The 20,829-nt window shown below is 41.3% G+C and overlaps 1 protein-coding gene across 4 annotated transcripts in view; it reads right to left on the bottom strand.

Moving 5' to 3' along the window:
• SYNDIG1 (synapse differentiation inducing 1) overlaps nucleotides 1-15,475 on the bottom strand; it is a 339,652-nt gene extending 324,177 nt beyond the window's left edge. For 2 of the 4 annotated variants that reach the window (XM_075596294.1, XM_075596296.1), the window contains exon 1: nucleotides 11,847-12,758. The gene's annotated coding sequence lies outside the window, so the exon portion shown is untranslated. Of the gene's footprint in view, nucleotides 1-11,846; nucleotides 12,761-15,179 lie in introns of those variants that run through there. The other 2 variants (XM_075596293.1, XM_075596292.1) reach the window with 2 other exon arrangements.
• Between the last annotated feature and the right edge of the window lie 5,354 nt (nucleotides 15,476-20,829).

The raw sequence follows: 20,829 nt of genomic DNA, 5'->3' as shown, positions 1-20,829 counted from the left end.
AATGATTGCTGCATACAGTAAGCTCTCAGCTCATTCTTTCTGTGATTGTATAGTATATAGTGTGTTATACTGTGTCAGGTTAACCTGTAGTGACCTCATTTGGTTTGCAGTGACAGAGTGAGTATACTCAGATGTTGAGAACAGTATAAATTGGGTCATAAACTAACACAGAAATGTGATAGTCCTACTCAGGGGAATCCTGACACACGGGTAGGTCACAGACAAGAAGGCTGAGTACAATGGAGTATATGGTAAAGAGAAGTAACCCCTGGACTGCGGTCAGGGATATCCCTGGGTAACAGCAATATCCAGCACAACTTCAAAGGTTGCAGTACAGCAGGGGAACCAAACTAAAATAAGTACTATAGCCATATATGGAGCAACAAATGCCTCTATAAGATTTAGTCAGCGAGGCTCAAAATGTCCATCGGGGCACTCTGAGAGCCTGTATGAATCACATGGGCAGGGAACCGCATCAACTCGCGGTGTGAGACTGTGAATGCGGTAGTGATCAGACCCCTGCGCGTGCACGTATGGAGAGAGAGACGCCGACGCGCGCATTTCGCGAGAGGCTTTCTCAAGGCGAAATTGTAAGTAATCGTAAGGGTACCCTGCAGGTGAGCAGGTGTATATATAGGTCCTCCAAGTTGATGACGTCACAAATAACCCCTGATTTGCTGGGGCATGCGGGAAGCTGTGCTAATGCGCACAATAAGTATATCCTGTTGTATGACTGCATGGCTAGCACAATAAAGGTAGTACTGTCTGACTCACTGAGGTAGTGTGTATGAATGTATTGATCCTTCAGACTAAACACAGAGAGAGATATACATTATACTCTCTATGCGCCTCAAGGGCAGGATAAATGACAAGGTACCGTATAAATCAATGTTAATTGGATAAGGGTCCAGAGATACCCTATGAAGAAGATGATGAGTACCACTGAGTAGTGGTTTTAGTCAGGATATGGTAGCTACCTGATGTAAACATGGCACTGGTGACATATGATGACGATCGATAGGGAAGTGCACATAGAGGGTAAACTCCAATGCTGCCCCTTTGTGATGGATAAGGACTGTCTCTGAACTGTTACAGGAAAGGGGTAAACAGATAACCCTCAATGAGGCCTTTGGGTGATAATGTGCCAAGCGTGTATATCCATTTGGACTCTCTTTGGAGGAGGATTCTATCCCAGTCCCCCTTTCTCTGTCCTCGGATCAGGTGGTCAATACCACAGAATACTACAGCCTTAAGATCTCCGTCATGACACAGGTTGACGTGTCTAAACAGAGGTTTATCAGCGTTGTTTCTAATGGTACCGATGTGCTCCAGTACTCTCTGTTTGAGACACCGTTTGGTTTTCCCTACATAAACCTTCCCACATTTACAGATGCCTTGGTATATTACACCTGTGCTTAGACAGTTAATAAAACCACGTATTTGGTATGTCTTAGTGTTATTCCAATTGTTGAATTGTTTAGTGATTTTCATGTATTGACATGCCTTGCATCTTTGACAGGTGTACGATCCTGTGGGTTTTGGTGGAAGCCAGGTCCTTGGTGTCTCCTCCTTGAAATGACTCTGGACCAGTAGATCTCGCAGATTCCTCGCTCGTCTACTGGTCATGGATGGGTAGTCCTTGATGACCCCTGTGAGTAACTCATCAGCCCTTAAGATGTGCCAGTGTTTCTGAAGGATGTTACGAGCTTGAGGCCATTCCCTATTAAAAGTGCTTATGAATCGTATCACTTTCTCTTGTGGATTCAATGGTTTATCCATGATGAGTGATCTCTGAGTAGTATGTTTTGCTCGTTCATATGCCTTTTTGATGCTTCTTTTGCTGTAGCCCCTGTTCTCAAATCGTTGGCTCATATTTAGGGATTCTGCCACAAACTCCTGATCCGTACTGCAATTACGTCTAAGCCTTAGGAATTGACCAGTAGGTATACCATTGACTTGGGCTTTTGGGTGGTGGATACTTGCCTCCAGAATGTTATTTGTGGCTGTTGCTTTCCTAAAGATGGTAGTGTTAAGGATACCGTCGGTACCTCTCGATATCTGTAGATCTAGGAAGCACAGTGTCTCTGTTGTATTCCAAGGTTAGGTGAAGGTTGTACAAATTAGTGTTTAGTACTTTGATAAACTCTTTAAGAGCTACCTCTGAGCCTCGCCACAGGACAAGCACATCGTCGATGTAGCGGACCCAGAGGTCAATGTGCTCAGTATGTACCTCCATTTCCTCTTTGAATACTACCTGGGATTCCCACCATCCCAGGTAGAGGTTAGCGTATGTTGGGGCACACTTGGTTCCCATTGCTGTGCCCCTCAGCTGATGATACAGTTTTTTATCAAAGAGGAAATAGTTCCTGGTTAATACAAATTTGAGAATCTCCAAAGTAAATGAGTTGTGTTTTGTATGCCAGCCACCTCTTGTGTTTAGGAAGTGAGAGACTGCTCTGAGGCCATTCTCGTGGTCTATGCTTGTGTATAGTCCCTCTACGTCAAAGCTCACAAGTATGGTGTCATTACTGATACATACGTCATCCAATCTTTTAAGGACATCTTTGGTGTCCTTAAGATAGGACGGTAAGGTCATCACAAAAGGTCTTAGTACTCTATCAACATAGGAACTGGCCCGTTCGGTAAAATTGCCTATCCCTGACACAATTGGTCTACCCGGTGGGGGAGTCTTGTTTTTGTGCAGTTTAGGCAAGCTATAGAATGTAGCAATCTTAGGGAATTTAACCCAAATGTAGTCATGTTCGTTTTTATTAATGACTTTGTCTTCAAGGCCTTTCTGAAGGATGATGCTTAGTTCTTTATTGTAGGTCGTGGTAGGGTCTCCCTCTAATATTTCATAGCATTTTGGGTCTGCTAGGAGTCTCAGATTTTCTGTCTTATAATCACTACTGCGTTGGATCACCAAATTTCCCCCTTTGTCCGATGGTCTAATGACTATGTCATCGTTCATAGTCAGTTCCTTTAGTGCTTTTCTTTCATGAACTGTAAGATTATCTGGAAGTCGGCCCAAACTGACTAAAACCACTACTCAGTGGTAATCATCATCTTCTTCATAGGGTATCTCTGGACCCTTATCCAATTAACATTGATTTATACTGTACCTTGTCATTTATCCTGCCCTTGAGGCGCATAGAGAGTATAATGTATATCTCTCTCTGTGTTTAGTCTGATGGATCAATACATTCATACACACTACCTCAGTGAGTAAGACAGTACTACCTTTATTGTGCTAGCCATGCAGTCATACAACAGGATATACTTATTGTGCGCATTAGCACAGCTTCCCGCATGCCCCAGCACATCAGGGGTTATTTGTGACGTCATCAACTTGGAGGACCTATATATACCTACTCACCTGCAGGGTACCCTTACGATTACTTACAATTTCGCCTTGAGAAAGCCTCTCGTGAAACGCGCGCGTCGGCGGCTCTGTCTCCATACGTGCACGCGCAGGGGTCTGATCACTACCGCATTCACAGTCTCACACTGCGAGTTGATGCGGTTCCCTGCCTGTGTGATTCATACAGGCTCTCAGAGTGCCCCGATGGACATTTTGAGCCTCGCTGACTAAATCTGATACAGACATTTGTTGCTCCATATATGGCTGTAGTACTTAGTTTAGTTTGGTTCCCCTGCTGTACTGCAACCTTTGAAGTTGCGCTGGATATTGCTGTTACCCAGGGATTTCCCTGACCGCAGTCCAGGGGTTACTTCACTTTACCATATACTCCATTGTACTCAGCCTTCTTGTCTGTGACCTACCCGTGTGTCAGGATTCCCCTGAGTAGGACTATCACATTTCTGTGTTAGTTTATGACCCAATTTATACTGTTCTCAACATCTGAGTATACACACTCTGTCACTGCAAACCAAATGAGGTCACTACAGGTTAACCTGACACAGTATAACACACTATATACTATACAATCACAGAAAGAATGAGCTGAGAGCTTACTGTATGCAGCAATCATTATTGGCTCCTATATACTTTGTGTACCAGTCCCACTATCTTCACATATTGTATATTTACTATTTGGTTCAGATAGTCTCAGCTATAAGTGAGAAAGAGTTTTACATTCCGGGTCAATTTGCCAACTGAGCAAACAACCGTTAACTGCTGCTACAAAGGTTATTAGAGGGTATACCCACCCCATTACTGCAAACCGAATTAGGTTACCTCAGGTCAACCTGACACAGCACTATATATACCATACTTACCACAGAAGGATTTAGCTGAGACTTACTGCACGCTGGAACTATTCTGGCTTCTTTTAACCTCAATGTACCAGTCATTATAAAGATCCATTACGTATACATATATTTACTATTTGGTTCAATCAGTTTTGCCATTAGTGATCTGCAGCTATTAGTACTTACCCAAGAGCAACCCTGTAAGATGTGTTTCTTACCTCAGTTCCTTATAAGGACTATTGTTTAGTGTGTTATCTGAATCTCACAGAACACACCACTATCCTAGACCCTGAACCTATACGGTTCCAGTATTGAAGGCCAGAATACCTTCAGGTCGTTGTTTTTAATACCCAATATTTTATATACTTGGTGCAGTTAATAAAGTTATGTTTTAAACCATTCATGCATCCCCAGAGTGTGAACCTGAGTGCTGTATTTGGGTTCTATCTCTACCCTACCTTCTTTATTTTAATTGTGCATTAATTTAAATACCATATTAATTAATATTGTTGAGGTAGGTATGGAAGAAGCCCATAGTGGCCAAACGGCCACCGGAGTGTTTCATGCGGGGATCCAGCTTGTGCTGACCTGTAACCTCCTACCTTCACATGAGAGGCTGTCCGGTTGGCACTGGACATTTGCGGACTTTTTGCGGAATTCCCTGTGGTCTGAACGGATGAGCGGATTGCACACTGGTGATATGGACTTTTATTGCTCCCATTGACTTTCTTGCTCTGCCATTTTCTCTTATCCATGCATATTCATGCTATATTCTGGGAGTGGATTCCGATACTTAACCTGCATTCAATCTGCCTCTTGCCCCTATATCTATGTGTTACATGCTCCCCTTGGTAGAGCTTTTGGGCTAACTTTATATACTATGTAGGAGGACTACATTTCTACCACCACTTTCATTATATGAGGGATTATATCTGGTTCTCTTCCATTCATTGTTTCTCCCTGCACACCTCATTAGGTTGCAATATTGTTCTCTGCAAGTGATTGTTTGCAGGATATGTGTGTGCAGTTAGAAGCTTTTAGGTAGAGCTACGCTTCTCATATTTTTTGTTTTTGTGACAATAGGGTTTTAGTTACTATGTGGTTTTTGATTATGCCTGTTTAGTTCATTAGCTTATTATGTCTACTTACTGTACCTTAGTTGAGCTGTGTCCTATTCTACTTAGCATATTCACTTTTACCTTAACCCTTTTCAGTTGCTTTTTGATCGGCCGATCATTACTCTCAGTGGGCTCCTTTGTGATCCTACTGTGGGTATAGGGATTTCCCATTCCTTGCATAGGTCATTCCTGCACTGATACATTTTTTTTCTTGTTATTTATTTGCATTTATACACATAATAGTGGTGCCTTTTCTTGCTATCATATCGTGACAAATACACTTTTTTGTATTTTTCTATTTCTGATTAGAGTGCTTGTTTTTGGATTTTCTTCTTTTTTGTGTTTTGATATAATCTTTCCCATATCACCGCCACATTACCTTATTTGACATATATTGTGCTGGGCAGCAAGAGTTGCCATTCGTGTGTGTTCATTGTTTTTCATGTTTCATGTTTTAAACTGTTATCAATAAAGACTATTATAGCCACTAACTCAGACTTTGCCCATCCTTTGGTCTATGTGCGCCTGGGAGAGGAGCCACTCATACACCACACCCACTGGGGTAGAATACCGAGACGTATCCACATCACCTGAGCAGGCTGACATCACCCACTGAGGGAACAGGCTCACATTAGGCCGTGTGAGTCTTTTGTCTATTGTCACTCCGCTTCAGGAGTCTGTACTTACCCACCTCATCCATCGTTGAGGGTGAAGTCTCACACAAGCCCGTGTGAGTCACTGAAACTAATTGCTTATGTTTCATTTGCTGTATATTTAGTGGCATTTACTTATACCCCCCCTCCCATCCTCCCCCCCCCCTTCCCCCCTCACACGTTGATGTATGCACTAATACTGTGTTTTATTTAATTTTATTTTTTCTCCATCATCATCTTGAGTTCCACGAGTTTGCGCTGACCATCTTCACACTCCACATTACCTTATTTGGCATATATTGTGGTTCCTTTAATATTTTTTTTACTTTTGATGCGCTTGTGTGTATATATGTATATATATGTGTATATGTGTGTGTATATATATATATATATATATATATATATATATATATATATATATATATATATATATATATATATATATATATATATATATATATATATATATATATATATATATATATATATATATATATGTGTGTGTGTATGTTTATATATATATATATATATATATATATATATATACATATATATATATATATATATATATATCTCACATTCACACTCACACACGTGTCTGTGTGTCTGTGTGTCTGTGTGTCTGTGTGTCTGTGTGTCTGTGTGTCTGTGTGTCTGTGTGTCTGTGTGTCTGTGTGTCTGTGTGTCTGTGTGTCTGTGTGTCTGTGTGTCTGTGTGTCTGTGTGTCTGTGTGTCTGTGTGTCTGTGTGTCTGTGTGTCTGTGTGTCTGTGTGTCTGTGTGTCTGTGTGTCTGTGTGTCTGTGTGTCTGTGTGTCTGTGTGTCTGTGTGTCTGTGTGTCTGTGTGTCTGTGTGTCTGTGTGTCTGTGTGTCTGTGTGTCTGTGTGTCTGTGTGTCTGTGTGTCTGTGTGTCTGTGTGTCTGTGTGTCTGTGTGTCTGTGTGTCTGTGTGTCTGTGTGTCTGTGTGTCTGTGTGTCTGTGTGTCTGTGTGTCTGTGTGTCTGTGTGTCTGTGTGTCTGTGTGTCTGTGTGTCTGTGTGTCTGTGTGTCTGTAAGAAAAGACTGCGCCTGGTATAACTGGATGTGATAACTAGTATGGTGTGTAATTTAGATTTTAATTATATATAAACACCTCTAATGTGTTAAAGAATAACCACAATATGATGTTAAATACTGACAAATACACAGTGCACTAAATTGTAATAACTATAAAGTATTACAATGCAAAAAATGAAAAATTGTAAATATAAGAATAATGTGAAAAACAATATAAAAACATAATAAATGATAAAATATAAATGACTAAAGTATGTCCATGTAAAACAATCAGATACCAAACCAATAATGTGATCTAGAAAAAGTCAGACAATGATTTGTCAAAATACTGGCAGCCTTCTTCTTGGGCACAACAACCTCCCTTGACAGACCTAACAGAAAAAACCTCTAAGGAGTAACACCATCCAGAGAGGCGTTATGTCAGTGCGGAGCTGTTCCAGCGGAGCTGAGGCGCCGTGGCGGCAACACACGACGGGTCGGAGCATGAGTATTACTCATACACTGCTTTTAATATTTGGAATCTTGTGAGTTTTGAATCGTGATGTCCATGTTTTATTAAATTGTATCTACGTTATCACACGAAGATCGGGCCCTTTTTCTTTTATATATATATATATATATATATATATATATATATATATATATATATATATATATATATATATATAAATATAACAGTGTTCGACAAACCTATACATTTGCACGCCCCGGGCGAGTGGAGTTAACATCGTGGCGAGCTCCTATTGGCCCAAGCAGCACACGTGTGGTACTAGGTGGCGAGTAGATTTTTTTTTGGTGACTTGTCTCTCTCTCTCTCTCTCTCTCTCTCTCTCTCTCTCTCTCTCTCTCTCTCTCTCTCTCTCTCTCTCTCTCTCTCTCTCTCTCTCTCTCTCTCTCTCTCTCTCTCTCTCTCTCTCTCTCTCTCTCTCTCTCTCTCTCTCTCTCTCTCTCTCTCTCTCTCTCTCTCTCTCTCTCTCTCTCTCTCTCTCTCTCTCTCTCTCTCTCTCTCTCTCTCTCTCTCTCTCTCTCTCTCTCTATCTATATATATATATATATATATATATATATATATATTCATACATACCATACCTCAATATTAATTAATATTTAATTTATATTAATGTGCAATTAAAATAAATGAAGGATGTCAATCCTTCATTTATTTTAATTGTGCATTAATTTAAATACAATATTAATTAATATTGTTGAGGTATGTATGGATATACATTATTGTGCACCGATTCTTTATACAATCATTATTACATTATACCAAATTAGTACACACAAACATATCACTTTAATCACTAAAAACATAATATAGTTTATGATGTGTTTCAGACATTTAGGTGATCCATGACATATATCTTTGTAAGACACGTGTAACTTTTTTTACAATGAAAGGGTTAAGAGCTATTAGGCTATTCCAAGAAATAACTCAATGATAACCAGGGTCTGGATGTGAGTAACGGCAACTTTTGGAAGGTGCTAAATATCGTAGCTTTATTATAATGTTGTAACATTAACAGAGGTCTGAGGATCTCCGTCGTTAGGTAAACTGCTCATTACGCTATGATTTGCATAGGAGTATGTCTAAGGTCCATTAAAATGTAAGGATCCGTTATTTTTAAGGAAAATGCCAGAACATTATTGCGCTAAACACCTTTACGGATACGCGTTATGGACATTGATACATTAAATAAAGATAACGTAACGTTAAAAAATTAACGATCTTCTGAGGATCTCCACTATGATAGATGGAAGGCAAGAATATGTAAACTAAAGCAGCGGTGCGCAAACTGGGGGGCGCACCCCCCCTGGATTAACTGCGGGGCGCGGGGTTTACAGAGGCCCCACGCTCTTCCCGAAGGCACTTAAATTAAGTGCCGGGGAAGCGGCGAAGGCCCCTGTAAACCTTACTTACCGTGGTTCAGCCGACATCTGGAGACATGTTGCCATGGCAATATGGCGTCAAATGCCGCTGCGGGGTCATGTGACATGGTCATGGCATAATAATATGCCATTCTGCTTTGAGACAGGCCAATTGTGGCCGAAACATCAGTCAATTTGTTGGCAATAAATTTATCTTGAAAATTCCGTGGAGCCCTGTTTCTTATACTTTCCATCGTAAGCTGGATCATCACAGAGAATCCTGAACCAGGAGCACCGGTAGTTGTATCTTTTTTTAATTATTGTCATGTGGTGTGCAGCTTTTTCCCTTTTATGGCAACATGACGTCATGATGCCCAGACGTCGGGAACCAAGATAAGGAGAAGGAAGGGAGGAGGGCGCGCAGAGAGGAGGACAGCCGTCAGGGGGGCGCGGGGGAAAAGATTGCTCTCCCCTGAACTAAAGCATGCAAGTCAGTCATGAACCCCTTCAGAATCAAAGGGGCCTGCAACATTTGCTGTGTTTAACTCCACAATAAGAACAGTGTTCTTACTCTTCATAAGAGACCAACAAAGAATGGGGTAGATCCTCAGAAGATCGCTCATTTTTTTTAACGTTCCCTTCAATTCAAACAATGAAAATATGTTCTGAAATGTTTACTTCCTGATAATCTATTCAGACCTAACATCTGACTAATGTAATCTCTAATTTAATAGGATGCATGTTTATGATCCCTAAACAATTCTCAATACCTCAACTGAGACAAAGACGCCACTAATCTCACAGTAGTAAAATGAAATATACGCTAGCCCGCTTTCTCATTGCAATGAGGTCAGAAGGAAGTGACCCAGAGGTGAGAGATACTGTCTCTCATGCCACTACCTTAGTGGCAGGTTTGGATTTCTGATTTCTGTTGGAGGAGCTGAATTATGTTCTCATGATTTCCCTCAGCAAAAGAGAAAGATTTACACTACATCTAATTGCAATGGTGATTGGGTTATCTAGGTAAAAATGGCTTGTCAAATAAACAATATAAGCAAGTATACTTTTATTGGCTAATATACGTTAAATAAAAAACATAACCTTCTGCTCAACCTTATTTCTCTTCACGCAAACCAAGGAATGTTAACAATATATTCCCCTAGAAAATATTAAAACCTCAACCATTATAACTGTTTTTATTGATGTGAAAACTACCTTTTTCAGCAGACCTGAATATCTACACCTATGTTGACTACATTTGTTAGAACCCAATCTAAAGTTATAGAGAACTTCACATTTTTCTTCTAAACATAATGCTAAAATCTGAAAGCTTGTTTTTTTTTTTAAACATCATCTTACCAATCAAAGTATATATTTTGCATGTATGTGGGAAGGTTAAAGCAAATATTTTGAGAAGTTTTTACACGTTACAAAATACAAGTCCTTTTATATTTCTATATGGATGATGAACCGGATAGATACAGTAGATAGATACAGTAGATGGATATTTAAACAAGCATTATTCTTAAATTATTTTTAGATAGTGAGATTTGTCCATAGACTTTATTGTGATAGGCTGTGAAATATATGTTGCTCATTTACACACTGGTTTTACAGTATATGAGGGCTATGAAAATAAAGTACCTTCTTTATTGTAGAAACATTTAGGAGCTACAGGGCCACTGTCTGGTTCTGCATGCCAAGTTTATTCACACCCTGGAGAAAGGAACAATGCTGGATGCCAGAGGTTCCTCTTCACTTTCACATCTATTTTTGGCACCCATATCATACCGTTTTGCTGCACAAAAGCATCCAGCACAGTCACTTGCACATAACTCCACTAACCAGCATATCACAAAGCAATTCTGATCCTTGATACCTGCTGTGCTGGAAAAGGGTTTTCCTGGAAAGCACCAAAATTAGGAAACAGCATAGCGCAGCCAAGCAGATAATCTATAACCTTTATTGTAGCCTGTATTTAATCGGTATAAATGTGCACATAAAGCCAAAAAGAAAGAAGGCCAGGTTTTCTATCAACAGTTTACCTATCATCAGCTGATTAAATGCATTAGATGGATTAGCTGGTACACACTGCAGCAATGTAGTATATTGTAGCTCCTCTAACAACATAGCTATGAAGTTTATTTTTACTGCCTATGAAAACTTTTAATATATACTGTACAAATGTGTTGCGAAACAAAAACCTTATCCTACAACTTGCAAAAAAAAAAAAAAATAATAATTTCGAAACAAAATGAAAAGTCGAATTCTGCAATTATAGTTTCCATTGCCCTAATTGTAATTATCCTATGAAATTTAAAAAAAAATGATTGTAAAAATAACAATTAGTCGGATGCAAATCAAATCCAACTGGTAGATAGATCCCTGATACCGGGATGTTGTTTATATCCTGCAATACACCGAGACAGAGGCAAAGAGGGAAACCTGCACAGTCACAGAACATCGATCCTGTTATGCACAGCACTGTAGATAGCTGTGTGATCTCGGCATTGCATTCCCCTGCACTATCTAGCACTGTTACACAGACTACCAGCAGATGCTCAATGCATAACAACTTCATTGCTTTCAAAACAACCCGATGGACTGCAATGATTGTCAACTATATGGATAAGTGGTCTACAATATCTACCTCTGCACTCCAAATGTACAGCGCATCCAATGTAGCCAGGTTTACATTGCTACCCCATCACAATCACAGCACCCGCTTTCACTGCAAAGAGACCTGCGGGCATCCGTTTTCTTGGCACATGAAGCCCTCAAAGTAAAGAGAAATGTTGAGCCAATGGTAACTGCACTGCAACAAGCAACAGTTTAAATGCGCCTCGAGACTTTCAGGGCATATGTTATTGTACAGATTCTTTCTGATGTCCTTTGAAAAGGATGCAACTGATGATCAGATTTATCAATGAGGAAACCTTACCTTGACAAGGTGAAACAGCAATCAGCAGAGGCAAAAGTAAGTTGTGGGGGAGTAAGAGCTGGCTTAGCACTCTTTCTGCTAATTGTAGAATGGCTGCTCCATCCAGCCCATGGAAGCGATGTATCTGTGTGTCAGTCTTATTACACACTTGGCACAGCAGATTTTAGAGCTTCGCCCCCACAGCAGTGAAAATAACTCAACCCCGGTATATAGTAGCAAAGAGAGCTGGGGCTGAACCTTCGAGCCCTGACCGGCCACTGAGTGAGAGATGGGAGGGGAGAGGGGCACACAGGCAACAAGGACAGATCAGGGGAGGGGACGGGGCCACACAGACAAGAAGGAACGAAAAGGGGAGGGGGGCACACAGGCAAGAAGGACAGATCAGGGAAGGGGGCACACAGGCAAGAAGGACAGATCAGAGATGGGGGGCACACAGACAACAAGGACAGATCAAGGGAGGGGAGGGGGGCACACAGACAAGAAGGACAGATCAGGGGAGGGGAGGGGGGCACACAGACAAGAAGGACAGATCAGGGGAGGGGAGGGGGGCACACAGACAACAAGGACAGATCAGGGGAGACGGGGACAGGACCACAACCGAGTGAAATGCTTTGCAGATTCTTGAACGATCCTTCAGTCACAACTGCAATGTGACAGGATGGATCTGATGGGATAGGAGAGAGGGAGAGAGAAAATCCTGCATGACAGGATGGGCCAACTTTTCCTCTGCAGCGTAAAGCTGGGCTGCGAGTACATTTGCTGCTCTTCACGTAGCTCAGCAGTACCCCGTCACAGGAGAGAGGGAGGGAGGGAGCAGGAGATGAATAATATGTAATGAGAAAGATGGACAGGGGGAGAGGCTGGGTGAGATGTGAAGGTGGGAGCTAAGGGCAGCCACTGCTCGCCTGACAGTAATTTACAGCCCTGCACAGGGAGGTAGAGAGATGGAGCGGAGGGAGGATCCTTCCTGGTCCTAAAGGGAGCCCATCATACCTTACACAGATTTAATTTGTCTGCTTTTTCTCTCATTCTCTCTCTTTCCGGTATGGTGAAGGAGATGTGGGAGATATTTCACCCTTGGATACAGTAGTACCTGTCATAGTAGTAGGTGTTTTATGCCACTGCATTATGTATAATCTGAGTGAGCTATTCGCAGCCATGCTTCTTGATGATAAAACTGCCATGGCTAAGACAGATTCCTCAGTCACTACACGTTCCACCTTTAGCCCAGGCAAGTGTTGCCCTCCGAATAAATTCAGCAGACCAGAAGACATCAAGCTCATTTATATTGTATATCCTACAGTACGGAGTCAAGGAGTACCTGCCTATTTCTTATGTACTGTATGCTGAGACATCCCTACTGTATGTCACACTGTCTTGGCTATGTCCAGATAACTTGTTCTGCTGCTCAGATTGTCAGTACGTTCACACTGCTTTTAAATAGTAGTAATTAAACCAGCTTTTATCTTTATTACATGGAAATGTATGTTCCTGTATACAGTACAGTATGTAATGCAATACTGACTTTGAATGCACACTTCCAATCCTTGAATGGAATAAAAACCTTGCAAGAACAAGGGGACACTTTGCAATGCACCTGGCAATAAGGGGTTGATGTGAACATCATCCCCCCCCCCCCCCCAATTACCACCCCTTTCCTTCCCACCATGCCCTGTATTTTTTGAATCAGTGATTAGAAATATGGGAAGATTTTGTATGAGCGCGCAACCCAATGTACTCTGCCTTATAGATTGTAAGCTCCTTTAATCAGGGCCTCTTCTAACACGTGGCAAGCTTATCGTACCTCTCCTAAAACAAATGTAATATTGGCTGTAAATGTTACATATGCCCATAATCGTATCTCTAACGGTCCATGAAATGTCGGTGAATTGAATTTATAACCTCTGTTCATTTAATGTGACCATGTATTGTTATTATACTGCAACTCTGTACAGGACATACTTGAAAAAAAGTATGTGTGCCCAGGACATACTTGAAAAAAAGAGACAACTCTCAATGTATAACTTTCTGGTAAAACTTTTCATAAATAAATACAAATAAAAACCATGCAAAAATGCATAAAATGTTGTGAATGCATTTTAGACAGTTTCGCACATCTCTAAAAGTGTGGTGGTACAAAATGATGCAAAGTCCCTTATTTTATATTCTGAATTATATAGATGTATTGCAGCTTGTGATATCTTTTAATGGACCAATATGAGAGATGTTCATTAAATGGTAATGTATAAAGCTTTTCAGATCTCACAGGGATCCAAGCTTCTTCAAATGTTCTGCAACAGTCTACGCTTTTCTTTCTAGGATAGCTACTGGAACTTTGGCCTATTTTAAAAACTTTTAATAATATATTTTGTTTGTAGAGCACAATGTACACAGACCTGTACATATAAGTTAAGAAACACAATACTGTAAGTTCCTGTCCTGTGGAATTTACAATCTCATTTTGGTGCCTAATGCTGCATCCATACTGCCTTCGTCCGCGGAGTGGAGTGCGTGTGTGTAACATCATCCGCGTGAAGTGCGTGCGTTTTCAGGACATGGTGCAAGTGCCCTCTAGGGGCGTGTCTGTGAAGTCACAGAGCTGGTTCACCCTCACTGGGCGAACCGTTATTAAATATACCCCCACCGCCCCATATATATATTAAATATCCCACCACCACCCCAATACATATAAAATATCCCCCACATCCCCAATACATATAAAATATCCCCCACATCCCCAATACATATAAAATATCCCCCCACCTCCCCAATTCATATAAAATATACCCCCACAACCCAATACATATAAAATATACCCACCACCCCCCATACATATAAAATATACCCCCATCACCCAAATACATATAAAATATACCCACACCACCCCTATACATATAAAATATACCCCCACCACCCCTATACATATAAAATATACCCTTACCATCCCCATATATTAAATATACTCCTACCACCCCCATATGTATTAAATATAACCCTACCACCCCCATATATATTAAATATACCCCCACCACCTCCATATATATTAAATATACCTCCACCACCTCCATATATATTAAATATACCTCCACCGTCCCATATATATATATATATATTAAATATACCCCCACCACCCCAATACATATAAAATATCCCCCACCTCCCCAATACATATAAAATATACCCCACCATCCATATACATATAAAATATATCCCCACCACCATATATATATATATATATATATATATATAAAATATACTCCTACCACCCCAATACATATAAAATATACTCCCACCATCCATATTAAATATACCTCCATCCACATTGTACTTTACCTATCTCCTGACCTGCAGTACGCAGACAGCACCGGAACATGTCTCTGGCCCTCCGGGGTGTAGGCTCCGCCCCCGCTGTTCTCTGGTTGGCTGTCCTCTCCTCCAATCAGGGACAGCACACCAGTCCTCCTTGCTCTGCCCGGCCACTGTCCCGGCCCTCCCTCTCACTGCCTCCGCCCGCCCTCTCAGCACTAGCGCTCGCCGCCGCCCTCGCCACTGACCATGCCAGCCCTCGCGCTTCCGCGGCCGCAACAATGGTAATACTGGACACATAGGTGTCCGGTATTACCTCCAGGTAAAAACGGACACCTGGCAACCTTACGAACCACCCACGTGAGATGTCCGTCGCACTGAGAAATCAGTTTCAACTGATTCCTCTCACAGCGCATGCCCCCTCTTGCTGTCGCCCGCACGGTCCATGGGCATGACCAATGCCTTAAGGCAATGTGATCGCGCTGCGCACGGACGCCTCTGCGAGGTCTTCGGCAGCATAGACGATGCCTAAGGCACAGAGAGATAAAATGACTTACTGTACTCATGGGCACAAGGACAGCTGAAACTGGGATGACATCTGGCTTGATCTACAGTACTTCAAATGCAATGTTCTTAACAGTAAGATGTCCCTTGAGATTTTAAACCTACTGTAAATGTATAGTTTTACATTCTAGTAGCATTATTGGTAATGGAGAAGTGTAAATAGATTTCTCACAGGTAATACTTTAATGGTCCAAATAAAAAATGTTAGAGATGAAATAATAGTGTACAAGCTTTCAAATCTCTAAATCTCTCAGGCTTTGTCTTCATGTGTATTATGGTCATGAATACACTTGACCTATTCAATTCTGGGTGAAAAAAAAGGATTATATATGCATAGATATGCAGAAATATGCATGATATGTCTAACTGAACAGGTTAGGCAATTTGTAGTACTGTATATAAGAAAAGAGAGTGTTACTATAATGATCACTTCTCTCTCTTCCCCCAATCCACAATCCCACCTGCCCAGGAGAGACAAGACACCCAGACCAGCACCTATTCTGCAGCATTTGAATAGCGTGTGAATATCTCATTTTAAAAGATGTCCTAATTTGCATACAAAATGTACATATCACACAGATTTGCACAGCTAGAACCAAACTGTGACCAAAGATGCAATTTTTGTGTGCAGTTTGTTCATGCAAAACCTAATGAATACAGCAAGGTGTGTTACATTGTGAAAATGCCATTCTCACAGTTTGATAAATAGGCTCCTTAGACATAGACAGCAGGTTTAGAATTTCTTCCCTGAGCTCACCCATTATGAGTTTTTCTATTAAAAATTGTAGAAACCTAAAATGCCATACCTTTTTTTTACACAAAAGGGATCTACAGTACAGATGTAGCAAGCGTTATTATCCCTGTTAACACGCGTTATCATTATCTCTGTTAACACGCGTTATTATCCCTGTTAACACGCCTTTATCCTTGCATTAATTATTGTAATAGTTAACTTAACGCACTGCATTATGGGAGCAGTAACGTCTGCTACAGCTGTATTTTAAAAGTTGATATTCTCTTCAATCACATAAAAGTAGACTAGGGGCCATATTTAATGTACTCTTAAAATTTAGCATCGGCTTCGCCAAAACAATTCGGACCTCTTCCCCCCCAAAATGTTCACACTCACCTAATTTAATGAAAAAATCTATCAGCAACATTTTCGGGGGCCGAAAGAGGCCGCTAAGAAATTGCAAAACTGGAGTGGGGAGGGGTGGGAGGGGAAATAGATACAAATAATAGTGCCAAAGGGTTAATTTCTATTTTCATTATCGAATATTACAGGTTCCTTAAATGAGGAACCGGAGGGGTTAGATGGAATTCAAAGAATCATTCAGAAATGTTAACAACACCGGATAACATTTTCAATTGATCAAACCTCTCGCTATCTGCAACACACATCAGTCATATAAGGAAAGGCTTATCGTTTGCACATAGTACTGTTGCCATTAGATTAAAATTATTTATTGACTTGAATAAATGTATTTGTCATCTTAAATTAAAGAGAGACTTTGTAAAAAAAAAAAAAAAAAAAAACTAAACAACATATTTCTCATCTAAATGGATTAGAGCAGTCATTCTGAACCTGATACAGAGCTTTTTATCTGTGTGACCGGCTAGCAGTTTCTAAAAGATCTGGCTGACATTGACTCAATGGGGTGTATTTACTATAGCAGCAGTGTCCAATAAGAATTCAACGCTAGCCACAATTGTGGTTGTCATCATTCCATATTCGTCACTTTCTCGTGTCAGTCACAATAGCATTCCCCGTGCATGTTGCGACCCCCAGTGTTACACCCCCTCTCTCTTACATCCCCCTCCCTCTCTCACCCCCCACCTCTCCCTACCCCACACCACCACGTCTCTCCCCCACACTATCACTTCTCTCTCCTTCCCCCAATACACACAATAAGCCTCCCCACCCCCAATACACGTAACCCACCACCCCCAAATACACATAAACCCCAACATCCCAAATACACATAATAAACCCACCACACTCCAAATACACATAATAACCACCCCACATCCAAGTACACATCCCCCACCCCAAATACACATAATAACCACCCCACATCTCAAGTACACATCCCCCACCCCAAATACACATAATAACCACCCCACACCCCATGTACATATCCCTCACACCAAATACACATAATAACCACCCCACATCCCAAGTACACATCCCCCCACTCCAAATAAACATAATAACTCTCCCAAATGCACTTAACTCGCCCGAATAACTACCCCCCCCCCCCGCCACCCCCCAAGCAAACAACCACCCTACACCTTACCTGGGGAAGGCCTACGATCACGCGGTCGAATGAGGAAGCGGGACAAACTTCCAGCATGCAAGGGAGGGTCTGTGTCACTAGGCACTTGCCCCTCAGCCGCTGGTAGCTGAGCCCCCCTCCCCCCTGCAGCTGTAATTCATGATACAGTAGAATGGATTATTTGAAGGAGATCCACAAACTTAGTACAGTAATTATATTACATATTAAAAATTGCCTAACAACCCCATCCTATCCGTTTTAGATTAATTTAAAAGGATCCTCAGAGTTTCCGAGTTATCAGGCACTATACAGAAGGATGACAATTATTTCATACTCAATGAACATCCTGTATTACTGAATTTTACCACTTGACAAACATTTATAAGGATACCAGAACACCATCAGGCTGAGCCATAATTTCAGGCATATTGTTTCTTACATTTGTAGCCCTCTTACCCCATGACTAAGGGAACTACGCATGCTGAGTAGGTACCTGGCATACAGGAGGCCTGATCCTCTGCCACTGGGAGCTTGGGTTGATTGTGTTCTTTGGTACCCAGCGCCTCCACCTTGGAGGGATCCTAGCGCAGCAGGATAACCCCTTGCAGGAACAATACATGCAGTAAATAAAGGCACACACAGGTATAACTAAGATATATTTACTGACATATAAACAGAATAACACAATAGTATACAAGGTCCCACACGGCCATACCCACACAGTGCCCCATTGTATATGACCAACACCTTGTCCACAGCCAGTGAGATTCCCCCAAAATTATGAGGGAGTCCTGGGCACCTAAACACCCTGTGTCCACCAAGACAGGCCACCGCAAAGTGTGTATGGAGTAGCGCTACCCCTGTGCATGGCCGTTGGTGTACTTTGGGTACCTTCCTTGTCTTGTGCCAGACAAGGCCAAACTGTAGAGTAGATCCATCGGACCGCAGAGTGAGCCCATGACGCAGTCTATCCGATCCTTCCACGAAGGCATCCGCCTCTGAGGGAGCTCCCGCTGGAATTTGTCCCTTCGAATGTCCAAGTCTAAGAACGTAATCCTTTCCTGGCTAATCTCATAAATCAAACGTAGATTATGATGATTAGAGTTTAAAATGTTGACATAGTTCGACGTGCTGGTTACGCTACATAGACAACGTGCTGGTAGTGTGGAGTGGTACTAAAGAACAACTCCTCTCATAATCGTAATTAACATCTTAAACGCTAATGATCATAATCTACGTTTGATTTACGAAATTAGCCAGGAAAGGATTACATTCTTTGACTTGGACATATTTAAGGACAAGGATGGCCATCTCAGATAACAGTGCACACAATGGCAACAGCCACTAACAACTTACTTTTAGCATGCAGTCATCATCCACAACCATTGGTCCAGGGCATCACAATCGGGTAATATCTGAGGATATAAAGAAACTGTTCAACAGCGCAGGATTTTGAGATACAATCCAAAATCATGAGGGACAAATTCACGAATAGAGGGTATAGCCAATCATGCATTAATAGAACCTATAAGCGGGCCGAAGAAACTGACAGAGGAACACTGCTGTATGGTAAAAAACCCAAACAACAATGGATAACCCCAATAAGAATAATAAGTACATACAATAAACAATGGAAAGGAAAAAAAACATAATTAATCAATGTCATGATAATGTCATGAGATATTGGGTATTTTTAATCCCTTTGGTGCTTGAGGGGTTAATGAGCTACACTTGTGTACAAAATACCAAATGCTGGGTTTGAAACTGGGCAGGACTGTTTTCTGTCTGCTCTGAATTTCAAAGTATTCTGTAGAAAGGGGTGGGCTTATGACGGTGCCTTAAGAAAATATTGTATCTTAGTCTGGAGGAGATTGTTACTGGGCAGATCTGACTAGGGGCATGCTTGGATAGCATAGCAGACCTCAACTTCTTAACCATTGCCTCTCTGGGGAAAATCCATAGCATGTGGTAATGTACTGTATAGGATTTTCTGTTTTACCCCTTTTATTTTAAGAAGCTGTTCTGCCTTATATTGGAATTGTATGTTTATTTTTTAATACCTTTTCTGTAATTCAAGCACTGTATTGTTATATATATTAAACCATTTAATAAGTAATGCTTTGGGCTCTGAATGAACTTTGTGCAAGCGATTACTTATTAATTACTTATTACTTATTATTATGTCATGATAATGTCAAGAGATATTGGGTATTTTTAATCGCTTTGGGGTACTGAGCTGTGATCTCTCGCAAGACTCACACAGGTCAGTCACTTTTTAATATTTCGTTTATCCCACAGGCGTAAACGCAAACCACAAAAAAGCTCTGATATTAACAAAATTACAAATTGTTATCCCACCGCTATGCCACCATTTGTCACGTACGACCCCCTGCTAGCACGCGACCTGTATACGGAAAAAGGGTTAATACCGACGCTCGCAAGCGCACCCACTCTTCACCTCCGCAAAGATCCGTCAAATGGACAGTATCCCCTCTTACAGGATCAAGGATCAATACACAACCCGCAAGCTGCCCCACTCTTCACCCACTCAGGGGTCCCTCAAATGAGTTGTATCTCTCCTCAAGCCGTCCCAATATACCACCGCCACGAACAGCACACAAGTGAGCACGTGACTTTAGATATGCAACCAGGGTTAATACACAAAGGCTTCTCTAGCAACCCCCCTTTCTCCTCTGCAAGGAACCAGCGAGTTAGTATTAACCCCTACTCAATTGCACATCATAACCATCCACTGCCACCACCTGAGGTTATGCAAATATGATAAAAGATCTTAGACTAAAATATCCGCCAGGGCCTCAGGTCCCTGTTTATTATAG

Source organism: Ascaphus truei, chromosome 4 (assembly GCF_040206685.1).
Source record: "Ascaphus truei isolate aAscTru1 chromosome 4, aAscTru1.hap1, whole genome shotgun sequence".
NCBI lineage: Eukaryota > Metazoa > Chordata > Amphibia > Anura > Ascaphidae > Ascaphus > Ascaphus truei.
The sequence above is the reverse complement of the archived record's forward strand: the minus strand, read 5'-3'. Positions and strand labels throughout refer to the sequence as shown.